At 37.5% G+C, this 19,624-nt stretch overlaps 2 pseudogenes; one reads left to right on the forward strand and one right to left on the reverse strand.

Annotated features, from left to right (window-relative positions):
- Window positions 1-3,264: 3,264 nt before the first annotated feature.
- Window positions 3,265-12,456, reverse strand: LOC120127321 (annotated as a pseudogene).
- Window positions 12,457-12,704: 248 nt separating this feature from the next.
- LOC120127322 lies at window positions 12,705-14,838 on the forward strand (annotated as a pseudogene).
- The last annotated feature ends 4,786 nt before the right edge of the window (window positions 14,839-19,624 follow it).

Genomic DNA, 19,624 nt, shown 5'->3' on the forward strand with positions numbered 1-19,624 from the left:
TGGGTCGGGTTTTGGCCAACCGACCCTACCAAAAAAATTTATATCTTTTACCCGACCCAAAAATATATACCCTTCACCCGACCCGACATTTTGAGATAAAATCCGAACTCGATCTGACCCGACCCGAAATAATAATAAAAATATTATTTTTATTAAATAAAAACATTGATTTAATTGAAAAAATAATTTATAGAAAGGTATTATTATAATTATTCTTATATATATAATGTAAAATTATTTTTTGGGGGGTTGGGTCGGGTATATTTTACCCTAAACCCGAATCTGACCCGACCCTGATTTTTTTTTTAAAAAAACAAACGTCTCGATCGGGTTGGAACCCGTCGGGTTCGGTCCCATGCCCATACCTAGTTATGCTCCAACAACCTCGATCAGAATCAATGGTGGATTTCAACCTGATAGGCCTATATCCACCATAAATCTCGTACTTTCTCTCAAGTTATTTTTTCTATCAAATAAATCACACTACAAATTGTACACGTTAAGTGAAAACAAAAATTGAATTATAAACTCAAACATCAAGTCTACTCTAAACTTGGTTAAAATTGTAAATGGTTAGGGTACTTTACAAGTTTGGTAACATAAAAGATAGAAGGTGAAACAGCCGTAAAAGCACTTATTTTTCTATATAAAGAGAGTGGTTGAAGCATAAGTTGAAAAAACTTCATTATCTGCAGTATATTAAATTCCATCAAACGTCAAATCTTTTCAACAATGACTCTCAGCCGGGTTCATTAGAGGATCCCTCTTTGGACGTTATGACTTTTGAGCATCTATTGATTAACGCACGAGGTAAGTAAAACGAACAAAGGATTAACAATGCCACTTGATGCCCAAATTACCAAGGCTGCTACAAATCTCCAAATCAACTTCTTAAACCACTATTTGCGTGCCTTTTTGCTCTTTCTCGCTCTTCAACCATTTCAATACTAAAATATGATGGTCCAATTATGGTTTTGGTCCCTATGTTGTATTCCAATTCTAATCCTGTGCTTTAATTTAACATAATATAATATTTTTGTTTTCATAGTCTTATTTGTAACTCCAAATAGTTAAAACATTGAATTATATCGGTTAAACTAATTATGTCAATCAATCTTAAAAACATTTTTCCAAAGTTCTTATCATGTTGACATGTATTCTTGTTCTGGTGTTAGAATGGTGGTTGTTAAGAAAAAACCAACATCACTATTTTAAGCGAATAATTGTTAACTAACTAATAACATTATAAAAGTATTAGAGCTGTCAACTGAATCTTAACTAGTATAATTGTTATTGTAATATAAAAAATGGTTTAAAACAGAATTTTACCAAATATACTTTAATTATCATGTTTACTATTAATAGAAACTTAAATTCTAGTACTAATATAGTATTGTCTTTTACTATGTTCTTTTTGCCCATTTTCCTCTTCATGTTGAAGCTTTTAAAGCACCAACGAGTCACTAATTCTAAGCACCTGCAGCCTCATCTATTGATGGACATAAAGATGGTCAATTATAAAAAATAATTCCATTCAAACTGACATTGAAAATATTGTTTTGCCTTCGTTGGATTCTGACCATTTATTTTCCCCAGAAATCACTGGTAAGAAACAATGCAGCCCAGCAATTGAACAAATGGGAGTTGTTGGGTGAAGCAGTTCCCTATGATTGAGAGGGGAAGGTCAATGCCATGGCCCTTGGGTAAGTGAGCTCATCGTTTGGGGGGCCACCACTCGCCCGTCTCCGCCAATCCCTTGACCGCATCCATTATCGTCTTAGACACACGACAGTGATACCGGTTACCTTCATCGAAGGTTTTACTTCTGCCACTATGCTTGTGAAAGGTAAGGGGGAGAGTTATTCTCATATTACATGAGAACACCAATACATTGTATTTTTAGATATAAAATTCAAGTTCTAATTTTATTTATTAAAAAGTAATTATTATTTAAAATTTCAATTATGACAAGACATTAAATTTGTTAAACGGAATTAAGAGTTCAAATCTTAGTATATTTAATGAAACAAAGTGATTTGGGAGGATCTTGTCCATAAATAGACATTTATAATACTTAACCTAAATTAATTCATAAATAAATCAAATTATAAATGATTAAAAAATAATTGTTATAATAAATCATAAAAAATACCTATTACCAAACAAGGATGCAAAGGTAACCACACAGTCCTTTAGGGTAACATAATAGCCTAGTTATGGGCCGTATTAGGACCGAAAAGTTGAACATCAAAAACCAAAAGAATGACATCATGGGCCCAAGTTATTAGAACATTAAAAAATGGGCTAACGTCAATGACACACAAGCAATTACTAATTTATTTTTTTATAGTTATCACGAGTTTATTGAATATTAATTTATTTTAGTTTTTTAAATAATAAATTGAACCATATCCTTTTATTAAAAAAATAAGAAAAATTTTACCCTAATTTTCACTCAAACAAGTAGTTAATATTTAATTTTACCAAATGAAATGAAATGTATATTATTTCAAAGAAAATATTATAAATTTATATCAAAATAATACCTATTAAAAAACAAACATTTAATCTGAAAAGTAAGACTTATTATGATATGGCCCACCACTATATATATATATATATAGTACTTTGTTAGCTGATATTGACTGGTGGTCACAGAACACTAAAAAAAATGTTGAAAATGGAAAGATTAGGGTGACTAAGAATACAAGTCATCAAATTGACAAATCTTAAATATCGAAACAACACTTCCCCTATGTTGCCAACCCTCGTTTTGGAAATCCTTGTAACTGGGACAGCTGACCCAACTGCCCCTAGCCACAAATTTACCAACTTTGTAATGAAATTGCTCCATATTATCATACAGGTACATACAATAAATATGGATAAAGACCTGAACACCGTACCTGACCCTTTAAGGAGAAGACGACGACTTTTAACTGAGAGGACATATAATGTGGATAAAACTTTTTGGGCAGGGCAAACTTTTTGACAGCACGTTGGGGTCCTCTGTTCAGAGAACACCACCGAGCCATCGAGATTGATTTCAAATGGTGCGAAAGCAACAACTCGGGATTTGTTCATCAAATGGTAAGTGGGGGAACCAACCAACAGGAACTAAGTGTCTGATTAAATGCATGCACTTAAGCCTTTGTTTTTACACTTAAAAGCAAATGACGGTACTTCCATTTCTAGACATTGAAAGTCTTCTATGGTTTTACCATAAACAATACCAAATATAATATGGTGGGGTTTCAAGCTTTTTCATGTTTCTGCTGGAATTTTGCATTTTGCACTAATTTTCTTCACCTCCTCGATCGAATATATGAAGATCCTTTTCACCATCTACAGTTTACTTGCATAAACAAAAAGGTAAACATTTTTTCTAAAAACTAGCCATGAAAAAGTTACAGATTACTTACAGCCAGGGATCATCGCGCACAAGCATCATTCACCCTCATCATCGGTGAAAACAACCGACCATTTACTGCGGGGACAAAGCTCTCCCTCGATGTCAAACATTTTCTCCAGCTCGTGTATTAGGTCATCGTATCCTTTCAATGCACTTACAGCAAGACCACAATGCCTTGCATTTGAACCTACGGAATTCACAAAATCTTGTTTTTCATCAATAACAAGAGCGATTTAAATGAAAAAAAAATGCCCAAAATTTACCTTGGCACGAGTTCTCGTGGAAGTTGCAATACCCTGCTTAGCATGTATCTCCTTGGTTGATATCTCTGCTGGATTTTGATCCATATGGGATGAAGCATTTTCAGTCACTCTCACTGCAGTATTGCTATCTGTCAAATTGAACCCGAACAAACGGCATGGCTGGGATTGAAGTTGAAACGAAGAGGTATCCGCTGGATTTCGACAAGAGTTTAGAGAAACGTTCACAAGAGGTGAAGGTGGCCAGGCATTTTCGAGTCGAGTCATTGGGTTATAAACTCTGCTACTATCGATAAGATTGTTATCAACTTCTTTCTGTCTCATAGGCCGAATAACTGGGCTTTCACTGCTTTGGACTTCAGCTGTGCTTACGCTTCCAGTTCCAACATGGGTTAGTTCATGACACATGGTTGACCCACTACACCAGAAGGCTGAACCAGCTGAATTTGTAGTCACTTCTACAGTTTCAATTAATGAATCTCAATGTTAATAAAGTCAGCACTCAAGAATCAAAATGAAAAATGCTTGAAAGGATAATTTACCCGTACCTGAAGCTGGAAAATAAACCGGTCGTGGTCTTTTGGTCTTTGCAGCCGATTGTACAAGATTTATGGAAGTAGAAACCGCAAATGGCTCAATTTCCCAAGGAGAAACTCTCTCGGGCCTTTGTATTATTGCAGGTTCATCCCATTGAATCTAAAAGGAGAAATTGTTGGGCAGAATTACTATCCAAAAACAGAAAAATAGTTAAGTTTGCATTTCAAAATCACTAATTGAAAGATATATTCAACCTTCGAGGACCGCCATTTAGATTCTGACCAATGTGGGGAAATATCTCAATCCCGACTACAGTACCGGTAAACCTGATTTCAAAAAAGAAATCCCAATAGGTGAAAAGGATTGGAAACAACAAAGATAACATTAGGCAACAACATACAGAGACAAAGAATATTGCCTTCTCTCTGGAGTTTTCACCCTTGAATCTCATCTTGAAACGCATGCCAACGGAGAATCCATTGTTAATAGCCTCCAGGTACTTGTTTACTCCTATTATGAATTGGCTTGTCCTGAACACGAGAAAAGGAAAGAAACTCAGTTCAGTGATAAAAATAATTATAAACTAATGCTGTTAACCATAAGTTTACACCAAGAGAGAAAATTAGAACCTTGGCTTGTAGTACACAACAAAGAGGGTCTGAGTCGTAACAGCGTGATCAGCAGTAACCAACACTCCTAAATGCATGCTCTGGCTGGATATGACCGACAAAAGCATTGTGCTCTGTTGATGACTGAGCCGCCGAACCCCAATTCTTAGTTCTCTATTATCACCTCTAATAAAACATACCAGTGCAGTCACCACCGAAGACACTGAGCTCTTGCACACACACGACATAAAAAAAGTTCCAAGAGACCAAGTACACAAATAAATCTCCAGCAACCAATCTCTTGAAGTGACAAAGGTGCTCCACGCCTCCACCCAGTTGTAAGTAAATGTAGCCGCGGTTGCCCTGATTGTTTGTGATAAATTAAAAACAGACCAAGAAAGGAAAAATAGAGCTTGGGATTGTGTTCTGAAAGCAAATCCGAAATGGAAGGAAAGCATTACTCCTAAATATATTGTTGTTAAATCGGGCAAAGTAAACGAAAGAACACAAGAATTTTAACGAGGTTCGGCAATGTGCTTACGTCCTTGGTGCCTAGGCAGCGCTAGAAAATTTTTATTCAATTCTCATAGGTTTAGGTTACATCTCTATTTATAATAGAAAACCCTGGTACATAATTACAAAATTAACCCTGTACCGTACCGCGACTCACTCCGCTCCATCCCCTGTCCTCTTTACCGGTATATTTATGAGTCATACCTTACAAATCTCCACCTTGGCGAATATCCTGCCCCTTAGGAAACATTCAATGTGGGTTGGGTTACCTTAGTTCTTTAACAACTTGAAACATTCAACAAGTCCAAGCAATGCTTGAACTTGTCTGTCGTAACTGGCTTGGTGAACATATCAACGGCATTCTCATCAGTGTGTACCTTCTGAAACAAAATCTCTTCAGATGCAACCAACTCTCTGATCTTGTGAAAATGTACATCAATGTGCTTAGTTCTAGCACGATATACCTGATTCTTAGCTAAGTGAATAGAACTTTGATTGTCGCAAAGCAGCTGAACTCCACCTTGCTGAACACCCAACTCCTTCACTAAACCAGTGAGCCATAAAGCTTCTTTTGCAGCTTCAGCCGCTGCCATGTACTCAGCTTCAGTTGTAGATAGTGCCACTACAGATTGAAAAGTAGACTTCCAACAAATAGGTCTTCCACCAAGAGTAAAAACATACCCTGTCGTAGATCTTCTATTATCCAAGTCACCTGCATAGTCTGAATCCACATATCCTACAATCAAAGGATTATCTCGTTGACTACCAAAAACAATTCCATGTCCCACAGTACCCTTTAAGTATCAAAAGATCCACTTGACTGATTCTCAATGTTGCTTACCAGGTTTAGACATGTACTTACAAACTTGACTAACAGCATGAGCTAAATCAGGACGAGTACATACCATTGCATACATCAAGCAGCCAACAACATTAGAATACAGAACCTTTGCCATATCTTCAGCTTCATTATCTATCTTAGGGCACTGTTCTGATGAGAGCTTAAAGTGGTTCGCCAATGGAGTGCTAACTGGTTTTGCGCTGCTCATCGCAAACCTTTCTAGCATTTTTTCAACATAACCCCGTTGAGATAGCCACAGTCTCCTTGAGTCTCTGTCCCTGCAAATTTCCATTCCAAGAATTTTCTTTGCAGCACCTAAATCTTTCATATCAAATTCCTGACTCAATAAAGTTTTCAAACCGATAACATCATCCATGTTCTTCGCAACAATCAACATATCATCAACATACAGTAATAGAAAAATAAAAGAACCATTATCAAGGCTCTTAACATAGACACAACAATCATACTCACATCGGTTGTAGCCAATCTTGATCATATAAAAGTCAAACCGTTTATACCACTGTCTCGGAGACTGTTTCAACCCGTACAAATATTTCTTCAATCTGCAAACTAAATGCTCGTTTCCAGGTTGAGTGAAACCTTTAGGTTGCCGCATGCAAATCCCAACTGGCCACCAATGCAAGTACTGCTCGGATTGAAGTGTGCCTGACCACAGGAGAAAAAATTTCATCATAATCAACTCCTTTCTACTGTGAAAAACCCTTTGCTACCAAACGAGCCTTAAACTTGAACTTGAACTTCTCCCCCTCTTTTTCTGTTACTGCTGGTTTCTTCTTATACACCCATTTGCAACCAATCGGCTTTTTACCCTCAGGAAGGCGAACCAACTCCCATGTACGATTGTGATTCAAATACTCCATCTCCTCAACCATGGCTGCCATCCACTTGTCATTTTCCTTACTAGTAACAGCATCATAAAAATTAACCGGATCATCACTACTAACAATAAGTGCAAAAGAGACCAAGTCTTCAAAACCCAATCTACTCGGAGGCTTTATATTCGTCCGTCTCACCCTATCTCTGGTGAGACTATAATCATGCAAATCATCCGTAGTGGAACCACCAGAAGTCGGTTGAGAAGTTTATGGTTTCTCAACTGGAAACTGCTTAAAATCCACCACTGTCGTGTATTTCTTCTGATGCAACATGGATTGTTCATCAAAAACAACATCTCTACTGATCACAATTTTCTTCGCAACTGGATCCCAAAACTTGAATCCTTTGACACCTTTCTTGTAACCCAGAAAAATGCAGTCCTTCGATTTTGCATCAAGTTTGGATCTCTCATCAGCAGGTACATGCACATAAGCAGGACAACCAAAAATCCGTAAGTTATCAAAACTAACATCATGACCAGTCCATACCTCTTCTGCAACTTTCCCATCCAATGATGCCCTTGGCGATCTGTTGATAAGATAACACGCCATATTAACAGCCTCGACCCAGAAGTGTTTGGGAAGCCCCGCATTCAACCGCAAACATCTGGCTCTTTCATTCAACGACTTGTTCATCCGTTCCGCAACACCATTCTGTTGTGGTGTCTTGCGCACTGTAAAATGTCTCTTAATCCCGTGCTCCTTACAAAAGTGTAAGAACTGTGAATCTGTGTACTCCGTACCATTGTCAGACCGCAAATACTTAATTTTTCGTCCTGTTTGGTTTTCTACCTCAGCTTTCCACAGCTTGAACTTCTCAAAAACTTTAGATTTCTGTTTCAAAAAATACACCCAAACTTTCCGTGAAAAATCATCAATAAAAGTAACATAATACCTAGATCCACCCAAAGACGATGTCGTGGAAGGCCCCCATACATCAGAATGCACATAATCAAGAATCCCTTGAGTTGTGTGCCTCGCAGTCTTGAAACGGACTTTAGTCTGTTTACCAAGAACACAATACTTGCAAAAATCGAGCATACAGCTTTTGACACCATGCAACAGATTTCTTTTGTGTAATTCTGTCATACCACGTTCACTAAGATGAGCAAGACGCATATGCCACAGTTTTGTAGTATCATCACAGGACTCAACAGAATGAACTCCACCTGCAACGATACTCCCTAACAATCTATAAATATTTCTTGCAGTCATCTTTCCTTTCATCACAGTCAAAGCACATTTAACAATCCGAATGGTTTCCCTATCCTCATCAGCCTTAGGGATAAAACCATTCTTGTGCAAAGTGCCCAAAGAAATCAAATTCTTCTTCAAATCTGGGATATGTCAAACACCACTCAACGTCCGAACAGAGCCATCATACATCTTAATTCTGACATCACCAATACCAACAATATTGCAACATCGATCATCACCCAAATAAACAGAACCAGAATTAACCGACCTGTATGTCGAAAACCATTTCCTATTTGGTGTGATGTGATAAGAACATCCAGAATCAAGAATCCACGCATCCGTCAATTGAGTCGTTGAAATAGAAAGCATATCACCCTCACTGCAATCAGAATTGTCATCCTCGACCACGTTCACAGACTTGGATGAAACATCACGCTTCTCATCAGTCTGCTTTTTCAACTTCGGACAGTCTCGCTTCATATGTCCCGCCTCCTTGCACTTGTAACAGTGAATTATCTTCTTATCCCTAGATTTGGATCTGGAATTCTGCTTGCCAGACCCTGCCTTCTCTGGCTTCCGTCCACGGTCTCGATTACCGTTAACATATAAGCTATCGGCTTGAGAGTTTTCCCCTGCATTCTGCTTCCGCTGGTTGTGAGCCAACAAGGCTGCAGTAATCTCCTCAACGTTGATAGTCTCTTTCCCATATATAAGAGTAGTCACCATGTGTTCGTAAGAGGGAGGCAACGAACACAACAAAATCATCGCTCTGTCTTCATCCTCAATTTTTACATCAAGCCGAGCCAAATCAGAAACGATTTGATTAAAGACATTCACGTGTTGCGTCAAATCATGATCGTCCTGCATCTTCAGCCCATACAGTCGCTGCTTTAGATACAATTTTGTCGTTAAGGATTTGGACATAAACTGACTTTCCAACTTCCTCCAAATTTCGTCTGGAGACGATAGATGCATGACGTGATACATAACCTCGTCCGCCAAGCATAATCGTATGGTTCCTGCCGCTCGTTGTTGCAATTCTTCCCAATCTTCCTCCTCCATCGACGTCGGCTTTGTAGATCGCAAAGCCTTAAGGATCCCCTACTGCGCCAATAGATCATTCACCCTCGTTTGCCATAATCCGAAGTTACCCAGACCATCGAATTTCGCGACTTCGAATTTTGCTCATGAGCTCTGATACCAATTGTTGATAAATCGGGCAAAGTAAACGAAAGAACACAAGAATTTTAACGAGGTTCGGCAATGTGCTTACGTCCTCGGTGCCTAGGCGGCGCTAGAAAATTTTTATTCAATTCTAATAGGTTTAGGTTACATCTCTATTTATAATAGAAAACCCTGGTACATAATTACAAAATTAATCCTGTACCGTACCGCGGGGCGCAGCCCCCGCACCTCCAACCCACATAATCGTAACCCCCTCTACGAGACTTTCTTTGTAAGGACAGTTGATGTTCGCTGTGTTTTCGCTTCGCTCACTCCGCTCCATCTCCTGTCCTCTTTACTGGTATATTTATGAGTCATACCTTACATATATGCTTGAACCGTCACTCATTGCCGTGAAATTGAAACATGATTATCTAAACAAACATAAAATTACGAAAAAAGAAAAAACTTATAGGACATCCAAGTATGTGTTGGAATGAAAGCTAAATGATACTATACGTCTTTAAATTACGAAAAAGAAAAAAAAAACTTATATGACATCCAAGTTACGCCACCAATGAAACGGAGATTATCTAATCAAATTAAACGTAGCGGTCCATTTTTCATTAGATGAAACATGTATGTATTTTCCCTCATTTACTCTCCTTTTATTGATCCTTTTAGGTACAAGTAGGGGTGGGAATAGGCCAGGCCGGCCTCCAGGGGCCTGGGCCTGGCCTGTATAAAGCCTGGCCTGGCCTATTTAACTAAACTGGCCAGGCCCAGGCCTTTTTAAAAACCTATTTAACTAAACAGGCCAGGCTTAGGCCTATTAAAAAGCCTTATAAGCCTGATAGGCCGGCCTATTTAGAGTGACTACTTTGTAAAATATACTAAGTTAGAGTGACTTAATAGGGATTTTACTCTAAAATTAATGGTTAAACTGAAAATATTAAATGTTTATTGTTAAACATGCTTTTAAACAGGTCAGACTTTTAAACAGGCACAGGCTAGACCTAAATAAAAGCCTTTGACAGGCCACAGGCCAGACCCATGCCAATACAAATCAGTGTAGGCCAGGCCCAGGCCTATTAAAGCCTGGCCTGGCCTATTCCCACCCCTAGGTACAAGGCTCGTGGAAAGTGCAAATTAATATTATTTAATTTATGTATTTGCTTCGTATCAGCATGATTTGGGATGTTGAAACATGTAAAACGTGAAACTCCACATCTTTCTTTAGTGATCAAAGGCCACCTTTATTTAGTGATAATCTATGCCCCGAGGTTTATGTTGGGACATTAGACAATAACAGGAACTGGAATAAAGAGCAACCAACCCAAGTGTGACACGATGAGATCTTCATTAATATCACTTTTAATGTTAATGTTAAAGTAGTTATATAATTTCCGGTTTGTGTTGTCATTCGAAGCTTGCCTTTAGCTAATGTACTGGTCAGGCCCCACTTAATTATCACATTATCGATTTTTGCTACTGTTTTAATTTATTATATTAAAAAACGAAGTTAAAATGAAATATCAGAAGGATAAATATGAATAACAATAAAATCAAAGTTAAAATTTGATTGTTAAGTTATTAATTTAAAATTAAAAATGAATAAACTATTATCTAATTTGTTTATTTAAATATTAAAAGAGACAAAACATACTTATTATTATGAAAGATAAGTCTTGGGGCATGGTCATGGTTTTTGTTGTCTATTTGTAGCTATCCCATCTTCCTACGCTTCCCTATAGTCCATATCTTAGGTTAATCTTATCTACGTGTGTGTAATTGTGTGTATATATATATATGTTGAAAATTTGTTTTCTTTGCTTTAGAGATTTGGGGGGAAGTTGAATTATCACCCCATTTAGATTGACATGAGGGCTTTACTTTTTACAAATACAAGACAAGAAAGAAAAAGCATTGGCATGTGGTGACCGAGGAAGAAGAAGACATCATACGTGACTCATCCAAGGGAGTCAATGTTGATTTTTTTATATTTGAACTTGACTTCTGTCGCGTATTTATGTAGGTTTAATAAAATAAATATATATCCGGTAAATTTTGACTTGATTTGATTTTATAGAAATATTTTTTTAATCAAATTCAGGTTTATGATCAAATCAGATTAGGTTAAATTATTTTTAAAACTTGAAAGAGACAAGTTCAAATTTAGGGGATTTACATATGATCCAATCGAAGCTTGAACGAGATGTATCTGCCTTTAGGCCACGAAACGTAGCCACCATCCACCTTGCATGCAAGTACGGGGACGTAGCATTTGCATGGATAATTTACTAACAACGAAAAAACTCAAATCATGATGAAGCCCAACATTTGGTGCAAAACGTTTCGGCCCGAGCTGAAAACGAAAATCCTATGAACTTGAGGAGGTTTTGGGTGCGTTCTCGATTAACAACATGACTAGGATGCTCATCAAGGATGAGTTAATTACGCGCGGTTGTGAATCAAACATCCAAACCACAGGGATCGAGACACGTTTTGTGTAAACATTTCTATTTCTCTCCATTAATGCAACAAGACACATGTCTGTTGGAACTTGGAAGTGAGACCAAAACATTTAAATCTTATTAAGATCAATCAAGGTACAATGGAGTTCTCAGATAATTTAACGAAATTAAGTGATACTAAATGATTGATATATTTGATTCATATAAAAGTGGCCTCAATCATAGAACCCACCAATACACTTTTGACTTATTCAATAAATCCATGATTGCATGCACATGACATTTCCCCCTTCTCCTTCTTAATCCAACTTGGTGAACCACTTAAAACCATCAAGTTGATCAAACAAGTCGATAATCAACGGGATCGAGTACTTATTCTTCACGGTGAGTTTGTTCAAACCTCGATAGTCGATGCACATTCGAAGGGAGTCATCATGCTTCTTCTAGAATAGCATCGGTGCACTAAAAGGTACCCTCGATAGTTGGATATACCCCACATCTAGGAACTCTTTTAACTGTCTACGAAGCTCCTTTAACTCTGGTGGGGCCATACGGTAGGGTGCCCTAGCAGGTGGCTACGCATTTGGCACGGGCTTGATCTTGTGGTTCACCTCTCTCTTCGGTGGTAAACATCCTAAACTTCGCCAACACCTCTCTTCGGTGGTAAACATCCTAAACTTCGCCAACACTTGTCTTTGGGACTTCTTCGATCATTGTGGGCTCATCTCCCACAATGACGCCACAAAGGTGGGTTCTTTCCTGCGCACCTCGTTGAGAACTACAATGTTACATCTGTGTTATGGTAGTGCGGGTATTGCATACCGCAAAGCTTTGATAACAATGGCCCCAAATTGCATGTGCCTGTAAAACCACTTAGAATCAACAATCACAAGGATGTATCGATTTCTTACAAAGTGGAGATAAAAAGTGTTTGACAGCAAGCTCCAGCTTAACAATTTTTATAAAGGGGAAAAGATTTGGAAGTAGCACAAGGCAAGAATCTGCATGAGTCGCGAGTAAAGATGACACTTTGAAAACAAGCAGAGTCCTCAAAAACATATGAAATATTATCAGAGCAAACATGGAGAATATGGACTTATGACAATATCGATAATCTCCTACTTATGCATATATTATTAATCGTAAAATAATTAAACATCATTATTGGAAAGAAAAATACTGGATTTAGGTGCAAATGTTTTATCTTTCTCTATATTGTTTTTCACAACCCATTATTTAAACAATTGAACTCCATCTACCAATGTCTCACCATTGATTTGTTCACTTCCACTCGATTCAAAGGGGAGAAAATTAAAAAGCACCCTTATTTTTTCCTCCTCTGTTATTCTTCTCCTTTCCCTCTCAGCCGCTGTCTCCTCTTCTTTCGAGTTCCATTCCCTACTTGTCCGCCTGCTACCGTCAGTGCCGGCTCTCATATGGTCACATTCCGACCCTGCATCCGACTCCCTCGTGGAATCCTCTGAACTTGACATGGTTTAATTCCAACACGACACTGGGATTGCAGCTAGAAGTGCACCACGTGGATGCTTTGTCATCTGAAGAGACACTGGAACGTCTCTTCGACCTCCGTCTCCAACGCGACGCACTCCGTGTCGAAACAATCTGCTCCCAAGTCGGCACGTCTCCAAAGCAGCCGCTCGTAAACATTCACGCGCGCCGCCCGGAAGACGTCCTGGGTTCAGTAGCTCTATTATTTCCGGGCTCGCTCAAGGTAGTGGAGAGTACTTCACGCGCCTCGGTGTCGGAACTCCTCCTAGGTACCTTTACATGGTGCTCGACACCGGTAGCGACGTCATTTGGTTTGGGTCCAATGTTCACCTTGCATGAAATGTTACACTCAAACAGATCCGATATTCAACCCGACTAAATCCCGGTCTTTCTCCGGTATTCCCTGTGGTTCCCCACTTTGCCGAAGCTTAGACTCGTCGGGATGTAACCACCGCCGGATGTGTCTTTACCAGGTATCCTAAGGCGACGGGTCGGTTACTTTCGGTGATTTCTCGACTGAAACGCTGACGTTTAGAAGAAACAGGGGACGCGTGGCGCTGGGATGTGGTCACACCAATCAGTGGTTGTTCGTCGGTGCTGCGGTTTGTTAGGCCTTGGCCGGGGAGATTATCGTTTCCTACCCAGACGGGACGCCGGCTCAACCGGAAGTTTTCATACTGTTTAGTGGACCGTTCCGCTTCTTCTAAACCGTCCTCTATGGTCTTCGGCGATGCTGCGATTCCGCGAACAGCCGTGTTCACTCCTCTGCTAACGAAACCAAAGCTCGACACTTTCTACTTCGTCCAGCTATTAGGGATCAGTGTTGGTGGGACACGAGCCCCCAAAATCCGACCTTCGTTGTTCAAAATGGGCTGAGATGGTAACGGAGGTGTCATTATCGACTCAGGCACGTCGGTAACCCGTTTGACACTACCGCTTACATCGCGCTGAGAGATGCTTTCCGCCTCGGGGCTTTAAATCTAAAGCGGGCGCCCGCTTTCTCATTGTTCGATACGTGTTACGACTTTACAGGGAAGACTTCGGTTAAGGTACCGACGGTGGTGCTGAATTTTAGAGGAGCTGACGTGTCGCTGCCGGTGACGAACTATTTGATTCCGGTTGATAGCCGCCGGACATTTTGCGGGTACCATGAGTGGTTTATCATTAATTGGAAATATCCAGCAGCAAGGTTTCCGGGTTGCTTACGATTTAGCCGCTTCCCGGATCGGGTTCGCGCCCAATGCATGCGCTTGAAAAAATGACGGCGTTTTTATTTTTTTTGCCCTAAGGTAACTAGTAAATGAAGAAGAAAAATATCTTGGTTGGATTTGAATGTAGGAAATGAACCGGGAATCGTTGTCGTTTGGCACCTTTTCACGTGTCGTTTGTTGTATTTTCAGAATATGTTCGATGGAATCAATAGAAGGATAATATTTTATTGTCTTTTATGCTTCGGAATTTAACTGTAATATTTTAAAAAACTGGGTTCTGGGCATTGCATATCCCATGGGCAATGCCATGTCATATAATGTATGATAAAATCATGCACTTTGGAGTGGAGGACACAATCAAATATCATGTATCGTGTGCGGTGTAAAATATTTTTTATGATTTATCTTTTAATATTAAGTGATACCATAATTTGATTAATGGTCAAACGATGATGGAAAATTACACAATAAATGTGAAATGGAAAACCATATACGACGACTCTTTAAAGGGAATTCCCAAGTAATACCAACACCACTAAGTTAGCCATTTTGCATCATCTTGTTATTTTACTGTATTTTTTACATTAATTGATTTTTTTAAAGAAAAATTGTCATCGTCAAAGTTTTAATTGGATCGTCGTGTGATGTTGTGGAGATAAATTATTGTAAAAGCTTTGCACTATGCTCGACCTCCCTCTCCGATACGTTCTCCAGGCCCACCTGAATTGGACATTAGCTTAGTTATCAATTATTTTGCCTGGATCGTGAGAAGTCAATGATTTGCAGTGGAGTGTCCAACTATATTTTAATGGAAGCATGGTCAGAATCTAGGAAAGTGGAAACTCGTTGGACGCTTCATTAAGATTTATTGTATTAATTTTCAACAGTCATTCACGGCGTTACATTTGGTAATTAGCTGTTGAGCACATGATGAGGGTTAAAAATGAAGAAAAAATAACCAAAAGTTTCGATTAGAATGTTGGTGGCTCCACCTTCATGAATCCAACATTACAAATACAAATGAAAAATAATATCTTCTTTTCCCTTATAAACCTCAGCAAGTGGGTCATCTGGCAATCATGTAGGGAAGAGTGTAGCATTGCAGGCACAAGAGCAATGCAATTATCTCCTTTTCTACACCTTGGATTCTACCTACTAATCAACACAAAGTAGCCATCAGTAGGGACGTAGTGAAAGGATATTTCTTCTCTTTTCCTTTATAGTTTTCTGGTTTGCAACTTTAGAGAGTATTAACTATTTTTTAGTTAGTCGTGATTTTTTTAGTCGATTATAAGTAGTTGTTTTTGTTTATTAAGAGTTCAAGTTTAATTCATTTAATTCGAATATGACTAAAATTTGACCGACTCAATATCGAGTAACTAACAATCTATTTCGTTTATCCACAACCTTGAATCAACACTATCAGCGGGACTATTGATTACTACTAGATCTATGTTATGCACAGTTGTAGATGCATGCGGTTCAGTAGCAAGTATTATTTTATGTATCCTTTGCAACACAATTATGAGAAACACAGGAACCTGCATGCGGTTCCAAGTCATGAGCTGTAGTGTCCCAATTGAGATTTAACTGACTAAGCATGTCCTACACATTAATGATGCCCTTCAGAAACTTTGTTAATTATTATTTGTTAGTGATTGAGTCTAGGCATGTGATGGGTTTAATTCCAAAATATGGCCCATAAATTTCTCTTTTCATTCGGTCAAGAGCAATATTCAGGGACAAATTGTATATATTTGTTCAAATTTATATTCAAATTTCAATACAATTATTTATAATGATAAGTATTGATTGATTTTAATTTAAATGTTTCTCTCTAACCATATGCGATGCACATATATATTTTTAATATTTTTTACATGTGTAAGTAAGATTTATAATGTTATTTATATTTCTTTTTTTCAAATAAGAGATTTAAGACAAAATATTGATAAGAGTGTAAAATAGTCAAATTATTAATAATAAGAGAATTTGCAAAATGTTACAGATGAATAATCAAATGGAATATAATACAAAGTTGAAGGATAAACTTAAAGAAATGCAAAAAAATCATTGTAAAAAAATGAAATTAAACATATATTCTAAGTGATTGATGAGAGCCTACTTCAAATTTGATGGAAAAAAAATTAAAATAAATGAGGAATTGAAAAAAAAAATAAAAAATCAAATCATAAAAACAATTAAATTACTTAGTTAAAGATCAAAGAATGTCATATTAATTTTTAAATTTTTTATTATTTGAATTTACTAGTTTCAAATTTAATTCGAATTCTAAATTCAAATAATTTAAAGTTAAAAAAATATATTTTTAAAATTTTATTTATCCCTGAATACGAAGCATAAACCGATTGAATGCATGTCTCTATCAAGCAGAAGAATCCCAATTGTGTAATTCGAGAATGAAGGTCTCGAGAGTGTTTTTGCAATTATCCATGGTTTTGATTCTTTTTCTCAGAGATAATTTTTCGTACAAGATGGCATATCTAGAAGAAATTTGGAAGATTCATCAAGATATATAAAGAGTGAGATTTACATAACTGGAGGAAAAGGATAAATTGAGGATCATGATCCCATCCACTCGTTCATATCATATACCACTGGTTGCCTCAAAGGTAGAGAGATGGAGTTGAATGAGTATAGCCCCACTGGCAGAGGCAGTAAATGCACAGGGAAAAGTGATCAGCAAAACTTTGATTAAAAAACTAGTATTAAAATTTAGATTTTGTCCAGGTCGTAGCCGGCTGGTCCTACTGCAGCCTCTCTCCCGACAAACCTACATCTATTTCCAATTACTTGTGATGTTAATTAATCTTAAACCTTCTTTATAAAGAAATAACAGCAATCAAGAGTGCTACAGAAACCACTGTGTTTTGCTCTAATCATCCCATCCAATCACCTTATAGATTTTATAATTTCTTCTCTTTAACCTAAAACCACTTGATGCTGATCAACGGTTTCAGAAAAATTAGACGGTGACACCTCTCTCTTTCCTCTCTGCGTTGAACCTTTGTACTCCATAGGGAAATAGCCGATCAAAATTTGATGATTTTATCTCCTTTCTCAATGGATTCGGATACTATTGATTGTATGGCCTCTCAGGTCGATGTGGTTAACCTGATTTGATTTAGAGTGTCATATTAGGGTCACTGAAGTAAACACTGTAAAAATAGCAGAAAATTTAAATTTTTTTATCAAAACATGTAAATTCATAAAATCATTAATTGGTATGTAGAATTAAAACAGATTTTCAGACTCACATATAAAACCAAAATACAATTACATGCTCCCTAATCACATGTACAGTACTCTACAAATAACGCCGGAAGAACTCCCTTACTGATGTCGATAGCTGCACTGATACAATTCTTTTAACCTGCAATGTTGAGTAATAGAATGAGCTTCAGAAAGCTCAGTAATACAGAACTACCAGATGATGCTGAAGAACTTGCAGATACAGATAAACATACATTTCCTTATTGGTTCAGATATCTACAGATTTTTTTAGGCTGAGCTGAGGTCCATTGATATCGCAGATAGTAACAGATAGTATTCATTTCAGATGGAAATATTTTGGATGTCTAGGTTCAGGAGATCAGAATAGGGTTTCTAGTGTGTTCTCGTAAAACCAGTAAAAAGATACAGATCTTTTAAAACATATATATATATATATATACCCCCATCCGTTCACATCATAAATGTGTAGGTTCCCCAGAACCATACACCCAACCGCACATGCCATTTAGACCCTGAGCACAAAGCCGAAGAGTTTGCAGATAATCTTCCTCCAACAATAAACCCCCAGATAAAACATTTCTCCGTTGGTAAACGGAGATATCAGAAATCAAAACATAATTCATATCAAATATCATAACAGAATCCAGGTTAGGAATCAAAACAGATTTCAGATCAGATGTCAAAACAGAATTCAAATCAGAAATCAGATAAAATATTCATATAAGTAGGGAACACACTAGAGTTTCCATATATTATTTAGAGATACATGATAATCTTATCGGGCAGAGAAACACAAATCTTTAGTTTACCGATAGAATGCCGGAAATTAGAATCACTATTAGAAGAGTTTGTTAACTGACAAAATCATCAGTCATTCATAATATGTTTATCATGATCATCTTATTCAAACATTTATCAGAAGCTCTACGTAATCAGAAAGGCATTCAAAATCCTTTACATATGAGTTACTTATGTTTTCATACATGACCAGAATGATTTGAGCTGATAAAGAATAACGAAGATTCAGGACCTTTACAATCTATGTCGATTGATCAGATTATCGAACAACTCCAGATGAATAGCTCCCAGAACTAATACTTGTCAAATTCATTAACCTTCCAGGGTATTTACTATTTAATACCAAATATTCTTATCCATAGATCACCTTCTGAGTCATCACTGAACAGATCTTAAGGAGACTAACAGATATTTTAATGGTCTTTATCTCATTTCCATGTTTCAACTATATCAGGAAATGCCGACGTACTTGATTTGTGATTCATAATCCATAGGGATGATACATCACGTAAGTTCATCCGAGTTTTCAGGTTTATTCCAATCTATTACTTAATCCTCAGTCCTTGAGGTTACCTAGTTCATTTAGCAGTCAAGTCTATTCCAACTACTTTGGAATTTTCCAGAGTAATTCCGGACGTTTCTGAATTTCGGATACATATTGTATTTCCTTTTAGTTCAGTTCGGTCTTCGTGGTTGATTTGTCGAACAAATATAAAATTCTTAGTACTGAATGCGATCTAAAGTTTCTTAGATGAATATTACCAAAATTATCATCGAACCAAACTTGAGAAGACGAACACACATTCAAATAATATCTATGTGTTGAGTTAATCGATCGATGGAATCGGCCAAGAAGGGGTGAATTGTCAATAAAAATTTTGGTGGAAGCTTTTGCAGAAAATTGAAAGTAATTGCACATCGATTTAGAGTGGTTCGACTTTCTCAA

Source organism: Hibiscus syriacus, unplaced genomic scaffold (genome assembly GCF_006381635.1).
Source record: "Hibiscus syriacus cultivar Baekdansim isolate YM2019G1 unplaced genomic scaffold, ASM638163v2 tig00110467_pilon, whole genome shotgun sequence".
In the NCBI taxonomy this organism is placed as follows: domain Eukaryota; kingdom Viridiplantae; phylum Streptophyta; class Magnoliopsida; order Malvales; family Malvaceae; genus Hibiscus; species Hibiscus syriacus.